At 28.6% G+C, this 21,275-nt stretch overlaps 1 protein-coding gene across 3 annotated transcripts in view; it reads left to right on the top strand.

Annotated features, from left to right (window-relative positions):
- The first annotated feature begins 3,106 nt into the window (after positions 1 to 3,106).
- The window catches only part of LOC122523166, a 55,009-nt gene continuing 36,840 nt past the window's right edge, over positions 3,107 to 21,275 (top strand). For 2 of the 3 annotated variants that reach the window (XM_043644795.1, XM_043644796.1), the window contains exon 1: positions 3,388 to 4,087. The gene's annotated coding sequence lies outside the window, so the exon portion shown is untranslated. The other variant, XM_043644797.1, reaches the window with a different exon arrangement.

Here is a 21,275-nt window from a genome sequence, read left to right as displayed (position 1 = left end):
AAGTTGGATAGTATAGGAGACAATAGAAAATAGTTGGTTTATTTTGATGCGTGTACGTTCAGGAACGCGGAAAGAATACTATCATTGTACTCGTAATTATTATCCTTGAATAATTGCAATAGTCATTGATCATTTTAACTTTTACTTTCTATCGATACCATAATTGTTCTATTTTTTTTTTTATTTCTTTTTAATTTCATATCAAAGTAATACAAACGAGTGTACGAATATTGTAAATTTACATTACTATTATTCGAGTATGTGTTCGAATAATTAAATTATTCGTTTGTATATACATTAGATCATTATTATCCAAATTTATTGATTTACTTCAATTTAATACTTGTTTAAAGTAAAAATTGTAACTTCATTATAATAGTATTACATAGTTTGTTCGAATTTTATTCGTAAGTTGTTTTGAAAACGTTTACTTTAAGAAGCATGGAAGGTAAATCGTGGAACAGATAGACCGGTTCTGCGTAATACGACGACGATTCGTGTAAATCATGAAAATTCATAGGAGCTGTTGCTTTTACTCGTCACCACTTTGTCGAGTTACGACGTAACTTCGCGTAATTTCCGCGAAGTTTGAACTCGGAATGAGTATTCGAGATAATAACGAGACTTACGAAGCATCTTTTAACGTTAAACTGTATTGTAAGTTGTCAACTGATCGTTTAAAATAAAAATTATATATCCTAATATAGAATGAAATTTTAATCAATTGGATAACGAACTAAAAACATATATTCTTATATTTAGAAATGAATAATGTTCATTTTATACATTTTTTTTAACTCAGAACAAATAAGAAATTTATCTTTTGAAACTAAACTGTATACGTGAATGATTAAATGATTATATGATTGTTTAAAATTAAAATTATATATACTAATATATAATGAAATTTTAATCAAATTGATAGTAAATTAAAAAAAAATATTTTCTTTTATTTAGAAATGAATAATGTTCATTTTATGCGTTTTTTAAGCTCGAAACGAATACGAGATTCTAAATTTACCGAAACTTTCTACACTATCCTAATATAGAATGAAATTGTAGCCAATTGGATAGTGAACAAAATAATTTCTTTTACTTAAAAATATATAATGTTTATTTTATACGTTTTTTGAACTTAAAACGAGTACAAGATTCTAGTATTTTTTAACACTAAACTTGTCAATCCTTCATGTATACTTTTACCGTGAGTGGTCAAATGACTGCTTAAAATAAAAATCATTCATTCTTATATAAAATGAAATATTGTTTGCCAATTGAATAATGAACAAATTAATCTCTTTTAATTTAGATATGAATGATACACGTTTCATGCATTTCCATTACAATTTCTTACAAATTATAGAATTCTTACAAATGACTGCATTTTTACGAATTACAACATTTTGTCATTTGACCTCACATGATAGGTTTACTGTTAAAAAATTCCGATTAGTTATAATACCTTTTAAGTAGACCATTCTCATTTACACCGACTAAGTTTATTAGCGTTCTATAGTAAACGTATTATCTAATCACGTTTCAGTAATAGAAAACTTTAGACGATGATTTGACGTTTTTAATATTGAGTTCAAATATGATGCAATAATGAACTTGATACCACATTTACGATGTATACATATTTTAAATATAATTAACCAACAATTAGTTAATTCACTTGTTTATCCATTCGATAATAATTAACAACTGGTTGGGTTTTCCCTGTCGAATGAAACACCGAGTGATTCCCCATTTTAATCTCATCGTGTCATCTCAACTGGAACGACGATTTACAGATTTCTTTTTTGTTCAAATCCTTGTCCTAATACAAAAAAAAAATCCAATTAATTTGTCCGATATAAGAAACAAAACAAAAATCTGTATTACTAGTTTGAATTATTGTTAAATATCAAAGAAATATGTTTTATCTTTAAAGCATCACTTTGGTACTTCGTAGAAACTATGAAATGATGATAGTTAAGATGAAATTCCAACGAAAATACTTGCGTGTAGTCGTATTCTAACATTAGAAATAGATTCACTTGAAGTAAGTGTGGGCTTTGGGTATACGGAAACGATTTTAAACTTCGACTAATTTTAGATTAACCGAACGAACGAACGAACGAACGAACTATACTACCACACCGTAAGAATATAATCCTAATTTATACGATCGATAAATTCAACCTATAATATTTTTGTAAAACAAACGAAAAATAATTAAAAAAAATTCATATATATATCACATGTGCAGCGAGACAAAATTAATATATTAAATTGTCCTTGAGATGCAATAAAATTGCATTAATTTGACATAACCGCAAACTATGGTACGTCGATAAGATAACATTAGGCATGTTTTCAGATCGGTTAGTAAACACTTAAACGAAGAGCCAGACATTACGTAATCATGCCGGCATGCCTCCTCTTATGTTAGTTCAACTTCGTGCAAATATAACGTCTCTTGTTTATGGCATAATTCTCATCAGAAGTTTATCATTCGCGTCCTAAGTGTCGACTACTTTCGTACGTTCGCGATTATGTTATACGTGGTTACACCTGGTTTAGTGTTTCATACATCAATATAAATTTACTAAACGTATATTAAATAAATATATCACCGTTGTAATATATTATAATCATTTGAGAATTACATTTTTCATAAATGTATCCACGCTGTGCACGTATATCATCAATAAATAATATACTACACACAATGTTTCTTAGAATTATGTGAATACATACAAGTGCATCGAGAACGTTAGTGAAAATTCATTCCATTTATCCATGATAAATAATAACAAAATGAAGACGCATAAAAATGTATTAAAAAATGTCTAAAAAAAGTATAAAAAATGTGTCAACTATTATACGTTAGAATCGTTTGGAAATAATCATAAAAATCATGGGAAGAATTAAAGAAGAAATTAATTAAAGAAAAGGTGGAAGAAGAGGAAGAAGAAGAAGAAGAAGAAGAAGAAGAAGGTGGAGAGGACGAGGGGGGAATAATAAAAAGAAAAATAATAATAATAATATTAAGAAGAAGAAGAAGAAGAAGGTGGTGGAGGAGGAAGGGGGAATAATAAAAAGAAAAAAAAAATAATAATAATAATAATAATAAGAAGAAGAAGAAAACGCGTGCGATTATTCTCAGTTGTGTTACCGCACGTGCTTCTTCATGATCGTTATTGTTGTATAATATAACTCATGCATATAATACGCCCGCGCGCGCGCTAGTTTCTATGTAAATAAAGGTCGCCCACGATTGGCGCAAGCGCCCTACTCATATATATATATATATCACATAAACGTGTACATATAACCAAGCTCAACATTAACACGACGAATCTATATATATATATGCATTCGCATATGCACGTAAGTATATATATGTAATACACAAGAGAACGTGTCGGAGTCACCTATATAGCTAACACAACTAAGCTAATACTCTTCCTCCGAGTTACTATCGAACTAGTACAAGCGATATATTCGAACGGAGTCGTTCCACTCCTCGCGATTACTATAATCATTTTATTTTTTTTAATTGCCCCTCTACTCTACTCCATCCCCCACCCCATGTTTATTTAGTTACCGAATTTTTCGTTTAACTTCGTAATGTAAATTCTTTCTTGCTGAATATATTTCGAATTTATTGATGAAAAAAAAGAAAATCGTACATAGTTTAATTGTAGTTAACGTTGTTTTTTTACTTTCGTAAATGTTGAAACATTCGTCGTCGTGTGAAGAAGAGAGAAGGAAGAAGTAGAAGCGGGGGAGGGAAGAAAGAGAAAAATAAGAAGAAGGTATAGTTCGAGAAAATAAACAAAACAGGAGTATCATCGACGGATTTACGCTTATCATCGGCAGCACCGTTATTTCGGCCTTGAACAGATATCGGGTTGTTCGTAAGAAATATTCGGAGAGAGACACACCGGCAGTCTGTTCGTGACTTTCGTGTTACTTAAGCCCGTCGGCAGCTCGAGAAAGTCTACGATTTGAAAAGAGATTTGCAGGAAAATCTTTGATAGAAACGTTGGATCTTTCACACTTTCGAAATTGTGTGGCTAAGATTTGTTGGATAATAAAAGTAAGTCGTTATATTTTTTGTCTTTCTTTTTTAGATCTTAATCTTAAATCTAAATAAGAATTATTAAATTGTTTCATATTATCGAACAATCTTGAGATGCATCAATTATAAATAGGAATGATTTTTATTCACTATTTCAATTAGTAATATTTTATCTTTATGTTCATAACATTTTTAACAAACCTTCGAAAGAAATGTTGGATTTTCATGTGTGTGAAAGATTTTTGAATAATTAGAATAACAATTGAGCTTTCAGAATGAATTTTTAACAATTTTGGAATTGTTTCATATTGCCGAACAATTTGGATGAATCATTTTTAAATGGAATGGTTTTGATTTATGATTCTAGTTCGTAATGTTTTATCTTTACGTTCAACATTTTTAACAAACCTTTGGAAGAAACGTTGAATTTTCATTCGAAGATGTGCAAGAATTTTTTAATTCTTTTCAAATCCTAATCTTAAATAACAATTCACGTACAATTATTTTAAATAACAATTAACGAACAATCGAGATGAATACGATTTTAATTGTGTACTGCTTGCTTCCTAGTTAACGTTTAACATTATGTTGCAGTAATGTTTGTCTACTATAAGATTATTATGTAAGAGAAAATACTTGTTCAATGATCAATATTATCAAATTCTATTTCCTGTAGATATTATTTGTTTTTGTTGCATCGATCGCTAATCAGTCACGTTTTATTAGATGCGTACAAATTGGCTCTAGTTTTTCCTCAAGTTTCTTATTAGCAATGACCCTGAGCATCGTCGTTATATCGATTTCGGAAATGTTCCAGCTTGTTTCATACCTATCTTCGATCGTTATTATCATGATAATAATAACAACAATTTTCCACACTTTGTTCGTCTACCTAGAAGTATACATTGATGACACTAAAAAAACACACGTACCATCATAATTCTTTCTTCTGTTTCTTTTTAGTATTTTTTTCTTTTTTTTTTCTTTTTACTTCGAACAAAAACAAATTATCCTTTTACGATTTTTCGAAGTGAAAAGAAAGAGAACAAAAAATATGTTCGATCGGTAATCTGAAAATTTAGGTCACGATTTCGTGTCTTAGATCATATCATGTAATAATAGTTTGCTAAAACAGTTAGGTTTGGTCACGAATACTGCCATGATAATTATAGCAATTTATTTCAAAAGTAAATTTCGAATTACCGTATGTAAAATTGTAATGTACCTATATATATATATATATATATCTTCAAGGTAACTATTCTTAATTTTAATCATAGAAATTTTCGTCTCTTATCTTCCAAATGAAATCGTTTTACGATACCATAGATAATTCTAATCCTTTTTTATATTTCATTTTATGTTTATTTTGTTCTTTTTCTTTTTAAAAGAATTATAAAAATCAAATTCACTTTAATTGTATGAAATAAACTATACGATAAAAGTAATTAACACATTTATTTTTCGGTCGATTTATTTTATCTGTTAATTCTTTCGTTCATTTTTTGTATTATTTAATTGTATATCGAAATTTTTCATGAGTTCGTAAGGAGTCAACAACAATAACGACCTATGATCTTTCGATAAGATCGAAGAGAAAAAATGAAAAGGTCAAGAATAGTTAATTAACACGTATAAAAATAAACCAAGAAGAAATTTCCACCTCGTTGATGCGAATTTTTCGTTCAAGGAAGTGTTTTAGTTCAACGAGTAGTATTATGTTAGTTCGCGAATGAACGCACGTGTGCATTTCTAGTTTTTTTTCTTCTTTTTTACAAGACGAAAATTGTAACATCGTTGATAGTGGAAAATGAAATATTACTTGGCACGTATTCCTTTTCCCCACTTCGCCCCCCTCATAGATGACGTAAAACGTAAAATCAATAAAGTCGAGCACGTTCGTGTTTCATCTTCTTTTATTTTTTCTTTATTTTTTTTATTTTCTTAATCAATTTCTTCATTCATCTTTCGTAGTACGATATTTTTTGACATTTTCAAAATTGAATTTTTAATTATCTTTTCATTGAAAAGCGCAAATTGGATTGCATAAACTTCACGTGTATCAATTTCATTAGAAAAACAAATAAAAAAAACACACAAAATATTTATAATTTCAATTCAAACGTATGCGTGTGAGTGTTATCCTTGGTTTACAATTAACTAGTTTTTTTTTAAATATATTATTGCATATACGTAGATATTAAACCAGTTTGATTTACATCGTAGTATAAATTATTATTGCGCGTATTCGTAATTCGAATCGATACAATCTAGAATTTTCTAGAACCTCGTATATGAATAATTAAAATATCGATTATAATAGGAAAGATCGCTTAAATGAATTCATTTGTAAGTAAAATTGTGTTTAATCGACAATATCATTGATATTGTTACATAACAAATTGTAACGTTATCATAAATAATAAAGTTTCATGCTAATTGAAACTTATCGTACAAAAAAAAAGATTTACTGTTTTGCATAATAAATCTCGCGATTGAATAAATTTCATAATTAAATAGATTAAGATTAGAAAATTTTCTCTTCTTATTTAATTTAAAATGAAAACGATAAGAAATCTTAAGAGTTATGCGAGATTTGCCATAACCCTAGCCAACACGCGCCCGTGCGCGCGCGCACGCGTGCGCGCGTATATCACGGAAAATAATTACGTTGAACACAAATGTGTTTTTCTGCGGTCGATAGAGAAGATCCTTTTGATCGGTAAAGAAGTTTGCTATTGTGAATATGTGTGTAAACTCATTCACGTATGTGTATGTAAATACGCGATAAAGAACTAACGTATCTTTCTACATCTCGCGTGGGATTTTAAATGGCTGCAACACGTGCTGTGTGTGTGTTTGTGTGTAGAGAAACAAGTTAATCGTTCGTTGTACAGATGTCTCTATCAACGCTACCACAATTCCTAGTTTTACATCTTATTTTTATTAATCTATTGAATAAAGATAAAGGTTTTAGAGGGTTGATTCGAAGAAAACTAATTGGAGATTATTTTCATCCTATGATTATCTTGAAATTCATTTTTATCGACAGTTTTATTGAGAAAAATCATAGTAGAACTAGAGATAACCTTACTTTTTTATTTTCTCTTGTTTTTTTTTTTCTTTTTCTTTTTATGAGAGTTACGTGAAAGTAATACGAAAAAGGGGGGTTTATGATGATCCGAGAGAGAGAGAGAGAGAGAGAGAGAGTTTTGAAATTCCGATGGTTTCCATGAGAATAATAATATTATCCCGTTATACATGAATATATATTATGTATACGTGTGTTTGTAGATATACGTATATAAATTATACTAATTCATATTTTGCTCACGTTGATAAGAAAACACGTAAAACGAACGATGAAGTAGGACATTAAATTAAACTAGTCGTTTAAAGTCAGGCAACTAAACGTGTCCGGTTCACACGACACTGACAACCTTTTTCAACGTGTTCAAAACATCTCAACTTAAGAATGATAGTTAAACTTGACGTATCTTAACACTTACTTATTTATATATTTTCTATTTGAATTATAAATAATTCATTTAAACGCATTACTTCGCACAGGTAAATCGTTTCAATCGATTTGCTGACGGTATAAAGTTGTATCAATGAGAATAATAATAAGTATTTGCTATAGTGTTGCTTCTATTAACACAGGTATACTTAAAAACCGATATACAAGTTTATCTTTAAAGGAAGAATTATACTTTAATTAACATAAATGTTACTTAATCGAGCGTAACGTTGGTTTATTGTTTATTTTGTTTTTTCTTTTTCTAAAAGATTCCCTAATTATTTTCATTATATTTATTGTTTCTTTTTTTGAAATCTTTTTTAAGTTCGTTAATTGTTTTCTACAAGTTTCCATGTAATTGAAAAAAAAAAAAAACAAAAGAATTGGGAAGATGGAAAGTATTTGTTAACAAATGAATCACTTAAATGCAACGAAACGTTAGTGTTTATTGATTTCTCATTTCAAAACAAATCAAGAAAAACAGATCAAAACAATCAAGAAAATAGAAAATATTTCTTGACGAATCACTTGTGCAATATAAAATCCTATTTTGTTTATCGTCCTCCACAATGTTTGCAATAAAGGCGTTCGTAGATGTGTGTGTGTGTGTGTATGCTTTTCGATGGAAAAAAGGGGAAACAAAAAAACAGTAGAAAATTACGAGTGTGACGAAGTGAAGGATCGTTCGAAGTGAGTCTCTCGTAAGAGAATAATCGTAAAGCAAAATGGAAAAATTATAAATAGCGATCGAAGTACGGCCTTGCTCTAAAGAAAATGATCCGTGTAATGGGGCGGTTGTGCTGGAGTTGTTACTTAATCAAATTGCCGATGACTTCATCGGCATTCTAATACACCTGTTAGTCGAGTAAAACTTTTGCTTCGTTATAACATACGATTCTTGTCTTCTATTTTAATATTGCATCGCAATAATTTATAAATGTTCTAACGAAAAAAGGAAAAAAATGAACACGAATGAAAGATTGAATAGAAAATGATTATTATTTTCTTATAAAATATTAGATTGGCAAGTAAGTTCCCATTAATTTAGTTAATATTAATATTAACGGTTATAATATTTGTTAACGATAACTCGTGCAAATGTAAAATGCAACCTAAACAAATATATAATATTATATAGTATTTTATGTAAATCATTCGAAAAATTATGTTTTGTTCTACTGAAATTTATGTTTTGTTTTGTTCTTTTTTGTTAGAGTTTATTTATGTTAATTTTCAGATGACATTTATTACAAATGAATTTATTAAAGATTTATAAAAAGAAACTGTAGGAACTTAGGTGCCAATATATCCTATTCGAAGTTTAGGTTTAAGATAAAAGAATGATCGTGAACTTTGAATATTTTTACCTATTCCACCCACAATTTTCTCATGAGTCATGTACCGTGAGTAGAATGATTCACAATCATAAAACTTGAAATTCGATGCTCCAGGTATATTCGCTTACACACAAACATACACACACACGCGCATATACCTATATACGCTTAGGAACTACCTGTTTCTTTTCCTATATATATAAATTATAAGCCTAAATTCATTTACCTTGTAGATACGACATTACGTTGCAATCGATAGGATCGACACGATCAACGTTTGATCATCATTGGTTTTTCCGAAAGTATTTCAAATTATCCTTCATCTTAGAAATAAATGTCTATTAACGTCATTAATTTTCATTTAATTTTAATATAAGATTTATCTTGATCGATAACGAAGAATAAGAAAAAGAAGAAGAAGAAAGTAATATTTTTTTGTACGATTTACCAAACTTAACAAAATTTCAAGACTATAAGTTTAACCAGCAAGAAAGTCAAAGACCAAGTGGTATCAGTTTTCGTTTTTGCGGTTTTTTCAAATGAAACGAAGCAAAACGAGATGCTCAGCGTGCATGACTATACTAACGTTTTGATTACAGTTTGTTTAAGAAATAAAAAGACCATCCCATAAAGATTCTCTAATTTCGCATTATATTTATTTTTATTTAGATAGGATCTATTTCGTCTTTTATTTACAAAATTAGTAAAAGATTTATCTGGATAACAAAATCAAATCGTGTGATTCTTAATAAAAAGAAAGAAGAAAATGAGAAAAATAATAGGACAAATTTTTACGAAATATTTTTATTTTGTTTTGCGATCTTTTCAATATTAAATTAATTATTATTTAATTATCATTTTTTCAATAAACAAGTAGGAAAAAAGATAATTTATATTAGTTGACGATTAAATGGATTACAACGTGAGAAAAAGAATAATCGAAAAAGAATATTTGACGAATGAACCGACGATGACCATGGTCAGGAGGCCAAGATCAAGCGATCTTGAAAGAGAAACGGGGAGACACACGCATAGTGAGAAGAGAGAAAGTGTATGTATATGTGTGTGATACTCTGATTCTGTGAAAGAAAAAGGAACAGGTGGGTGGGGGAGTAGGGGAGTGGGGTCACGTCCGGGAAAGATCAATCGATTAAACGCACACACATTGTATAAACATCATCGTATTAATTGATTTGATGTGTGTCAGTGAACTATATCTTTCGGTAGGCGTGTTATATTCATTAATATCGTTGATGCGAATTTATACGAATTTATGTGAATCTATGCGTGTAGTATACTTTGGCTGCGAAAGTGGGGAACTCGAGTACAAACTCGCGGTTGAAAACGTTATTTAGAATTATGCAATACTTCCTTGGGTTAATTTACTATTAAAGATTAAATGAGAAATGAATTAACAGTAACTAATAAAAAGATAATTAAATAATAATAATCAATTAAATAACGAATAATAAAAATAATTAGTAAATAATGAATAATAAATTAAATAATGAATAATAATTTTCTTTCTTATTTATTTTTTTCTATTATTCTGCACAACTTCGTTCATTATCTCGTCATTGTTAGTTAAAAAATGATCGATACGTCATTACAATAAATCTTTCTTTTGTCTGTTATAACGGATTCACATATATATTTTCGAATGGCGTAACAAAACTTCGAACGTTACTATGATAATCGTGTGATAAGTCACGAAATATTATATCGAATAAATGATAACTGACTTATGAATGACGTATATTAAATTTGTCATAATTCAGAAAAAGAAAGATAGTTAAGAGAGAAATGGATGTGGAGGGAAAGGAAGAAACAAGAAAAAAATGATGAGAATAAAGGCGACATAGTCGTTAATTGACGTACGATTCTTTTTCTTCTTTTTTCTGAAATCATACCTGTAAATCGCATCCGTAAGGTTGAAATAATAACTTTTGTTTCGAATCGAATGACGTCCAATGAAAGTATCGAGGAAAATGATACGTAACAACGATTCTTTCGAACTAATAATAAAAAAAAAAATGAAAGATAAAGAAAACGAAAAGATCTTCTCCCGACTTGCGCTAATTTTTGATCAATTATAACTTTTTTGTCAATTATTATTTATCTCTAGAATAATTCAATCAATCGCTTTTCGTTATAATTATTTAGATATCTTCTAATCCATCACGTATTTATTTATAAATTTAATTTAATTAATATTAAACAGTTTAAATATAATTAGTTTTGTTCCTATGAGTATATTAGATCGGAGAATACGAATAATGAAATGTGTGTCGGTAAGATTATTAAGAAATAAATTTTATATTAATATTACTTGTAATATAAAATAAAATATAAAATACATTTCCAAATTTTGTATAACTTACAATTAGTGTTGTTATATATAAACATATTATATTTAATATATATTTATTAATTTAATATTTATTATATTATTATAATTTAATTAATATACATATACTATAATATATAATAATTAATTATTAATATATTAATTATAATATTATAATTACTGGCACAAATGTAATAATCCAAATCCTATATTATTAAAAATAGATTTGCATAATCGAAAAATCGAAAAAAAATTTCAATGAAATGATAGAAAATAATTATGTAAATCTGTGAATAACTCATCTATAACGCATCTGTTTCTTTCTCTATCCATCTCTTCCATTCATTTAAAAAGGAAACTTTTCTGTTCATAAATATTGTGACACATAACGTCGCGAAATCTTCTAAACTTCCTCGAAGATTATTGGAATTGAGAAGAAAATGATAATATTCAGACGTCATTGTGAAGTAGGAAAAGAAAAAAGTGACTACTAAGTCACTAATGTTGCACAAGTTTTGTTGTAGAATGATAATAAGACATAATCGTTTGTTTCACGTTAGAAAATACAGCAGACAGACCAAAAATACATATTTGTTTCTACGAAATTTACGTGTCGTTCTTATATTCGTGGTAACAGTTTTCTAAATCTAAGAAATGTCTTCCCTATGATAGATTAAATTTCCCCAAGAGAAACATACTTTATTAAGTTTTCACGAAGTTTTACGTGGACGAGAAAGAAATCTTCTTAGAAATATCGCATCACATATTACGTCTGTGTGTAATAATAACATCTAACCAATTAACAATTCTTTTTCTATCTCTCTCTCTCTCTTTTTCTAATACGAGTATTTTCTTTATTAACCATCCTAGAAGTTACTCGATTTTCGTAGAATCAATAGAATGGAAACATTGTTTTATCAGTTATTACACATTGTTCTTCTTAATCTGATCTACGCACTTATTTTTGTTTAGATAGTTTTCCATTAGATAATAATTATATAATATTAATAATAGTAATAGTAATAATTAAATTATTAAGTTATAAGTATAATACTGAATTATAAAGTAATTAAAATTCTACAGTTTTTAGTTGGTTACATTCTACCATCTGAAACACTATAAGATATGTTTCTGTTCATGGTGATTATAAATAAAAATATTAACTTTCATATTTCTGAATAGGAAATGACATACATATTTATTTTACTGTATAAGAAAATGTATTAATGTATTGATAAAATAGTTTGACGGTGTATAACAAAACGAATATTTGTTAAGATTATTATAATAATATAGATAGATTCTAATCATTTTTGTTTTTATTCTATCAATTATCATCTTTAACGGATACATCCGGATTATCTGTTCGCAAATCTTATGATTCATATTGAACTTATTGGGTTATACCATACTTTCACTAGACTTTTGCCATATACGCAACAAACTTTCTTTTTACGCGAAAGGAAAAATAAAAAAGAAACAAAAGTTAACGAACGAGTTGCATTAATCGAAGATATTTTACCGATGAATAATTTAGAAAATTAGAATGACGTAAAAAAAATTTTATTTCTTTTTAACTCGTTGAATCGAATTTCCTCTGGAAAAATATAAGATCCATTGGGAAAAATTGCATTATAGAATTTTTACGATTCATTTATTTGCTTTAGATCGTAGGTTGCAAAATTTTATTGGTGAAACGTTTGTTTTTCTTCTTCGAGAACGAATACGAAAGATGTGCTTTTCCATGTTGTTTTTTTTTTCATAATCTTGTACATTCAACGATTCAATATATTATCTTTAAGATGGAAAGAATAAACTATCGAAAAGAATTGCGAATTTTTCGCTAATTTTCCTGCTTCTTAAGGACCGGAAATATGGGAAAATTTAATTTCGAAAGCTAGCTAGGATAACTTGAAAAGGATATTTAATTATATCAATGAATTATGATATTGAATTATATCAATGAATTATAATATTGAATTATATCACAAATTTATTTCAAAAATGTTGATTCAAAACAAATAGTAAAAATTCGTTTCGTTAAATACATTCATCGTCGTTTAAAAATATTTACAAAATTATTTCAAACAATTATAATCCTTAAATATAAGTATTATAACTGAATATAATAGTTTTTAAAAAATAACAAAAATTTTTGTGAAAACAAGTATTATTGATTGATAATCCATTGCAAAATATAAAGTTGTGCATGTTTTCAGAAACTTACGAATCATTTTATAGATTAGTATATATTTATTGCATAAATGGAAAACCAATCTTCTAATATTGATCATTTCACATTGACCTTGAGTAAGGACGAGATCGATAGATCGATAAATCGGATAAATTAGGAGTTCTACGATCGATACGTGTTCTCGATCAGATCACTTTTGGTGTGTGTGCGCGTGAATGAGTGAGTGAGTGAGTGAGTGAGTGAATGCGTGCGTGCGTGCACGCACGATCGAGAGATCGATTTCTCGATCGAGCTAACGGTTGGAATTACCGGCGTCTTTGGTTGTGCAATCCTTTTGACGTCACACTCGGTCGTTACACTTGCTCGAGACTGATTCATGCTACTCTCATGACGACTCGTGCTTTGTATTCTCTTCGTTTCTCTTAAAGAACGTCATCTACGGTACATCATTCCAAGTTTTTCTGTTATTTCAAGCCATCGATAGATGATCAATTTCAATTTTATCGGATCGTTTAATATATACCGACAGATCGATTATAGTTTAACGTATGTATCGATACTTAAGAAGAAATGAATCGATTCTTTTAACGTTCTTGATAAACTACTTATTTGTATGTTATATCATTCGACGATTAGTTTGATAAAATGATTCATATAATCACTTTGGATGTTTCAATTATGTTAACGTCTTGTTTTAAGTGGTTTTTTTTTTTATTCATTTTTAATATTAATCTTTTATTCGTGATTATATACTTTGTTAATGAAACATATTAATTGACAATTATTAAATTAATAATATTGTAATTTAATTAATTATATATAATAATTGTTCAATTTGTATCAATAGAAGCCTATAAATATTTTCATTGACTAAATGATGATAAACATTTGTGAAAAAATGAATAGAAAAGAAAAGAAAAGAAAGAACATAATTAATATCGGAGGTCGCGTGGCACGATAAGATTGGGCATGAATTTATTTTCATCTTTTTTCTTTTTTTTCCCCAATAATAAATCACGGAACGTGCGAGGTAGCATGTAAATTAATGATAACTCGTTGAAAGACCGGTATCATCATCATAGTAGTTTAAAATAAAACGTCGATTTGATTTTTCTTCTCTCGTAACGAAACACGGGTCAGTTACGCGATTTATATATATATATATATATTAAATGTTGTTTTATACGTCACTATGTTAAGTGTGCCGTATGCTAACTTCTACGTATACACACATATGATGCATACACAACCGTACACGATCTACTCTAACATTATTCGACTCTCGTACGCTTATGGTTGCGTAGGTGTTTGTTATTCGTTGAAATTGTGTTAGTGGCAAGGCCGGGGATTTACCACGATCGAGAATAAAACAACTTTTTGTTCATTCTCTCTATTTCTCTTTTTTTTCTTTATCTCTTTCTCTTGCATTTATGTTTGCATAATGTTTCAATGACTTTTGTTCGAGGATGCATGTGCACTTCGAAAGATTCCTATCACACGTTCAACTATTTCATTATTTCTTCCAGAGTTGTTGCATTGACGATTAAATGCAATTTTAGATTGATCTAATTATTAAGATTAATTTTACTTTTAATCCGATTAAGTGTCACATCGTGAATATATTTAGTCAGTCGAACAAAAATTTGTCCTACTTTTTTTTCTTTTCTTTCATTCCATTGAATCTTTTATGTTCCGGATGCAACTGCAACGAACGATTGATGAGAACAACTTCTTCGTGAATACAAGTTTAGGAATCAGTTTCCCCTTAAACTTTGAAAAGGAATTTTGGCAACATTTAGACAATAGATTTTCAAGATTTTTATTCATTTGAACAAATTTCTATAGGGTCCATTTATTTGGAAATAGGTATTTTTAATATTTATTTAAAGAAAAATCTGTTAAGATGTGACATTGGGTTGATCTAATTCATATATATTGTCTTAGATTTGTATCGAATGATTTTTTAATTGCAAAGATTTTCTTTTCGATGTTTGCCCACCTGGTATATGAGAAAGGAGGAAACTTATGGGTAGGAAGACAGGTCGCAACTTGCACGGACGTGCTTCAGGAAGGAATCGAAGCCGGTAGAATGAAGTAGGTCGTTCGTGTAAAGAAAGAATGTGTGTGCATGCGTGTCCTTGTAAATCGATCGTGCAACAACTTGCTTCTATCTCGAAACAAAAAACTGTTCGATCCATCGATCGAAATTTTAACTTACACACCTAGCATTCGTAATGATCATAATAACAGAAAAAAAAAAGAATATCAATATAGTATATCGGTCTATTATTTTATCGTCATGTATCATTTTTTTTCTATCCTCAATGAATTTACCATATTTATTTTACTGATTTATCTTATAGATAATAACGTTGAAAGATAAATCAAACATATCAGATAATACGAAAAGGTTTCTTTGATTTTTCCTTTCATTATTATAATTATTGTGTATTATATTGCAATTATATATTATATTGATAATATTTGTTATTTAACGTTGTTTGTTAAATATTGTTCATATATGATAAAGAAAAAAAGTATCATATTAATTTTTCCTATATATAATATATATACTTTTGTTTTTTTTTTATTTTTAATTTAACATATTAATATTGATGTTCCATTGGAATAATTAATTTATAAAAAAGTGTTACACTTCAACTTACTTCGTATTCGTGATTAATGATTGAACGAATGTATGAAAATAATAATAATAATAATAATAATAATAATAATAATAATAAAATACAGAGAAGAGGAAAAAAAATAAAAAGAAAAGAATTGCAGAATTGCTAGTCATCGTCAGACGCGGATAGTTACCTTGACCATGAGCTCGGTTTGTATCGTTTCCTAAATATAAACGTAAAACGTGAATTCTGTCATCGTTGGTAACGGTGACAATGCCTTTTTTTATCGTGAAATTTAAATGATATTTTTCTACGTTGAGAAGAAAATAGTTAACACAGACGTTTCCGATTGACGAGACGTTGTAAAATCTTGTAATAAAAAATATTCATAACCGGTATGCTAATTTTTATGCTACGCGAGTTGTTGTTCTTAAGAACGTAGCAACACATGTAAGTGTCTTCGATGACACGTCACTGACCACTTCGAAAATCCATTTGAAAAGAAGTCAACGTAAAACGTTGACCCGTTTTATAACGGAAGATCAAACTTTATCTTCGAACGTTTTTAATTTGAATTACTTTTGTTTTTTTTTTTTGGACAATTATATGAATCCTTATCTCAAAACATTTTGTAATTTATATCGTTGCTAAACGTGAGATAATTTCATTATTTATTATTTTCTTTTGTAAAATGGGCTTTAAAATTTGAATCTAATTCGAATGCATTTCATTTGTATCGAAAAATTTGTTCGAATTTGTTCGATTGGTGGTAGTAGCAACCTAATCAATATTCAACGAGCATAGATACTTAAGTAATAGTTCGTATATACTTTTTCTTATTCGTTTATCTTTATCGTGATTTAACATTAGTTCTTTACAGGGGAAGAACATTAAATTTATTATTTATTTATGCGAATGCGATTGTTTTTAATGTGCGACGTCCAGACGTTAAAAGTTTATAAAGAAAGATATGCTTGTATGGTTTTCACTATCATAAAGTAATTTTATCCGACTAGAAGGATTCTCCTTCGAGGAAACTCACCTTCGTTTCTTGAATCGAGATTTTATTCTTTTTATTCTTCAAGGTATCGTCGTTGGATTTATAAAGCATTATCATCGTTTACCAATCGATGATTAAAACAGAAAATAACGATACCTTTGTCTGTTATTGTTCGATCATATGTTTTAGAACAAAATTATATATTTTATAATTGAATTCAACTGTTGAAATATATGAGACAATATTTGTAAGAAAATGCAATTATGTAAATTAATTTTAATATACTATGAAGTTCATATAATATTAAAATCAAGGATTAATAAATTAATATTATTTTTTATGTAATTTTTTTCCCCTACGAGACACAATATTTTCTAATCAATAATAGATTCTTCATACCAATTATCAACAGTAATTTTCTTAAAATATGATAATACATTAAGTATCTTTTAAAAAAATAGTTTAATCATTGTTCGTTTATATTTAGGGGTTATTATTCATGAAAAAAAAATTGATTTATAGTAGATTAAATAACACATTTTAAATGACGTTTGATAAAAGAATGAAACGTGAGTTTGATCACGAAAATATCAGTGGTATAAGATTTTATGTCAGAATCGCAGTTCTTTCTTACAAAAGAAAGAAAGAAAGAAATAAATAAATAAAGGAATAGAAGAAAATAAAAAGTGAAAAACAAAAAAGTAAACGTAAGCGAAATGAGAAGCCGGTGATCGTGACTAATAGGCGTGTACCTACACCTTGCTAAGTAATAACGAGGGGAAACTCGTCCGTAGATTTCTCTACAATTTCGAATTCTAAAGGAATGATTCAGATAAATATTTTCTCTCGTTTCCTGAGATTACGGGGATTATACAAAATTAAGAATCATGACCGGTCAAACGACCTCGTCCTATAATTTGTAAAGATGTGGGAAGAAAAGTAATGTTGATTAGTTTTTCAATTTTTCCATTGATATTAAAAAAAAACATTAAAATGTCACAATGGCACACGCAAGCACACAATCAAATTCTCTTATAAATAATAATTAAAAATTAGATATATATATCTGTAGATTTAAAATTATAATTAGATTTATATTTTATTATAACAAATCATGGCTTATATCTTATATGTCTAGATTTTTGTAAAATGTTTTTTTACTTTTGCTATGATTGTTAAAAAGAGTTTAAAATTAAAATTAACGTTCGGAGAAAATGCATAAAATGTACAACTTCTTTCTTATTTCTAGATAAAATAAGATATACATGATGTCCCACATAATTCTAGTCACGATTTTTCAAGTACTTTCGATAACATGACAAGAAAATACTTTACACACAAGTTGATCTATTTTTGATTGACTATACATTGCAATAAAAAAAAGTTCCAACAAAAATTTTTTTGAATGTTTCTTAAGGCTACCTTTATGTTTTTAAATAACACTTAGTATTTTTGTATTAACAGTATTATAGCCCATATAAATACGAATTCAACGATATAGTAAACTATGACCTTTGGATGACCTTGAAAGAAAAAAAATAAAAATTTCAACAAAAAATTATTTTACTTGTCGCCGGCGAACAAAGGGCACAAGTGCTTTTAAAAACAAACAACTTACTTATGTATGTAATTTATTGTTACTTAAACAAAACACAAATAGTTCGCTTTATACAAGGTGCCACTCTGGGTACTTTGCAGCATACAGATTTCCTGCTTCACGTGCATTCCTTTTACATTCGCCAAATATTAGCAACTTATCAACATTTTCACTGTTAGTATACATTTTTTACAAGTGAACATTAAACTGCGATTTTCTCTCGTGAATATACTTTTAATATTTTTTATACTTATAGCAAGCAGAGATGTAATGATTTTTATATTAAATTAAAGTACGTTCTTTTTCCTACGAATAGAATACCTTATCGAGTTATAAATCGTCCTGCAAAGGTTCATAAAATGGGAAAGAAAAGTTGACGGGTCAGGCATTGATCACATTGCTCTGCTTGCTATGAGTATAAAAAATATTAAAAGTATATTCATAAGAGAAAATCACAGTTTAATGTTCACTTGTAGAAAATGTATACTAACAGTGAAAAGGTTGACAAGTTGCTAATATTTGACGAATGTAAAAGGAATGCACGTGAAGCAGGAAATCTGTATGCTGCAAAGTACCCAGAGTGGCACCTTGTATAAAGCGAACTATTTGTGTTTTGTTTAAGTAACAATAAATTACACAACAAGTAAGTTATTTGTTTTTAAAAGCACTTTTGCCCTTTGTTTGCCGGCAACATGTAAAATAATTTTTTGTTGAATTTGTTTTTTTCTTTCAAGGTCATCCAAAGGTCATAGTTTACTATATCGTTGAATTCGTATTTATATGGGCTATAATACTGTTAAGACAAAAATACTAAGTGATATTTAAAAAAATAAAGGTAGCCTTAAGAAACATTCAAAAAAAATTTTGTTCGAACTTTTTTTTATTGCAATATATAGTCAATCAAAAATAGATCAACTTTTGTTTAAAGTATTTTTTTGTCAGGTTATCGCAAGTACTTGAAAAATCGTGACTAGAGTTATGTGGGACACCCTGTATATTGTTCATTATCCAATTGACTAAAATTTCATTTTATATGAAAATATAGAATCACATAGCTCATGGTAGGAATTTGTATATATTGAATTTCACATCAGTATTTTTAATGTTAAAGTATCATGACGACATTATTTGAGAATATACAATCTTACATTAGTGTAATAAACGTGCTAAGTTACATCTCATTCAACTCTTTTAACAAGTAACCGACGCAGGTGCGAATCCTGAGAAACATTACCTTCCAATTTCATTCTTTATCTCTAGTATAGAAATAATAAATAAATAAAACAAATAATAGAATGAGTTTGTACTTTCCGCAATGTTATTCAGACATTTGAATTAAGTTTAACAGAAAGAGATTAACACATGTGATCAATTACAAACATTACTTGCCAATTATAATTTACTTTACAAGAGAGAAAGAAAAAGAGAGATGAAAGAAATATAAGAATAAATTAGCACTTTCCATCAAATTATTCCGAAATTTCATTGATTTCAGATACATTTGACTGATTATTAGATTATTCTGAAACAAGGATGACTTATAAAAATCTACACCGTTGTCATATTTGTCTCATTCAGTATAAAAAGTAAAAGAAAAAGGGCAAAAAAAATAAAAATAAAAGAGAAAAAAAGCATTATGAAATGGAATCTTTATTGGTAAGCGCGTGGCCTGAAAAGCCACGACCCTCTTTGGAATGGGGTCAGAACGAAGACGGTTCCTTCCGCAAGCAGGTTCTTCGATTCCGCAAGCAAGACTCACTACTACCGCCTTCGAGAGTTGGCCGAGACATTGCTCGGAGATGAATGGAACGTTCCTGGAATCGTACCAAGCATGATTCAGCTTTACAACGACGACGGGCACCAACTCCTTACAGAGTTCGTTCGTTCGTTGGTTCCTTGTCGAAAAAAACGCGCGTTACGTTTCATTCACCCCACCCCCGTTCGAAATTTGTCGTTTTTTCCTTTTTTTTCCTTATTTGACCGAGGAATTAGGAAAGTTTTTTCGTTTTTTTCTTAGTCAATATTTCACGAACAAGTATTGGCGGGGAATACCGGATTCTTTCGTTTTCTCTTTCTCTCAGTTTTGTGTAAAAATATCGAAAAAAATGGTTCCTTACTTATAACTCCCTCTTGAAAAAATAAAATTATAATAAATAGAATGAATATATAATACTTGTTATAATATTTTTTATTGTCATCCTTAATATTTATTCGATACTTTTGAAATTTTCTCCCGAAATTAACAGTAAAAACTGCAAGATGCGTTGATTGTAGATTGAAGAATATTTACGAAATCATTATTTCAAATTAATAATTATCTGAATCTTAAAAAAAATCAGTAACATGATACGTTATAATGATAAGTATAAACTTATAAGTATAAATTTCCAGCAAATTTTGTAGCTAGAGAGTTCGAACGATTTGATTGAATTTAATGTAAAGAAAATAGTTTCACCGTTAAAATACTAAAGATAATCGATACGTTTTGTCAAAGATGTGCAGTTAAGTTCATTTCAGTATGAATGAAGTACGAAAAAAGAAACGTGAGTAGGTTACGCGTTGAAAGTAAAGATAGGAGAACACG

Source organism: Polistes fuscatus, unplaced genomic scaffold (genome assembly GCF_010416935.1).
Source record: "Polistes fuscatus isolate 324 unplaced genomic scaffold, CU_Pfus_HIC Scaffold6, whole genome shotgun sequence".
Classification (NCBI taxonomy): domain Eukaryota; kingdom Metazoa; phylum Arthropoda; class Insecta; order Hymenoptera; family Vespidae; genus Polistes; species Polistes fuscatus.
This window is presented reverse-complemented; position numbering and strand designations above follow the sequence as displayed.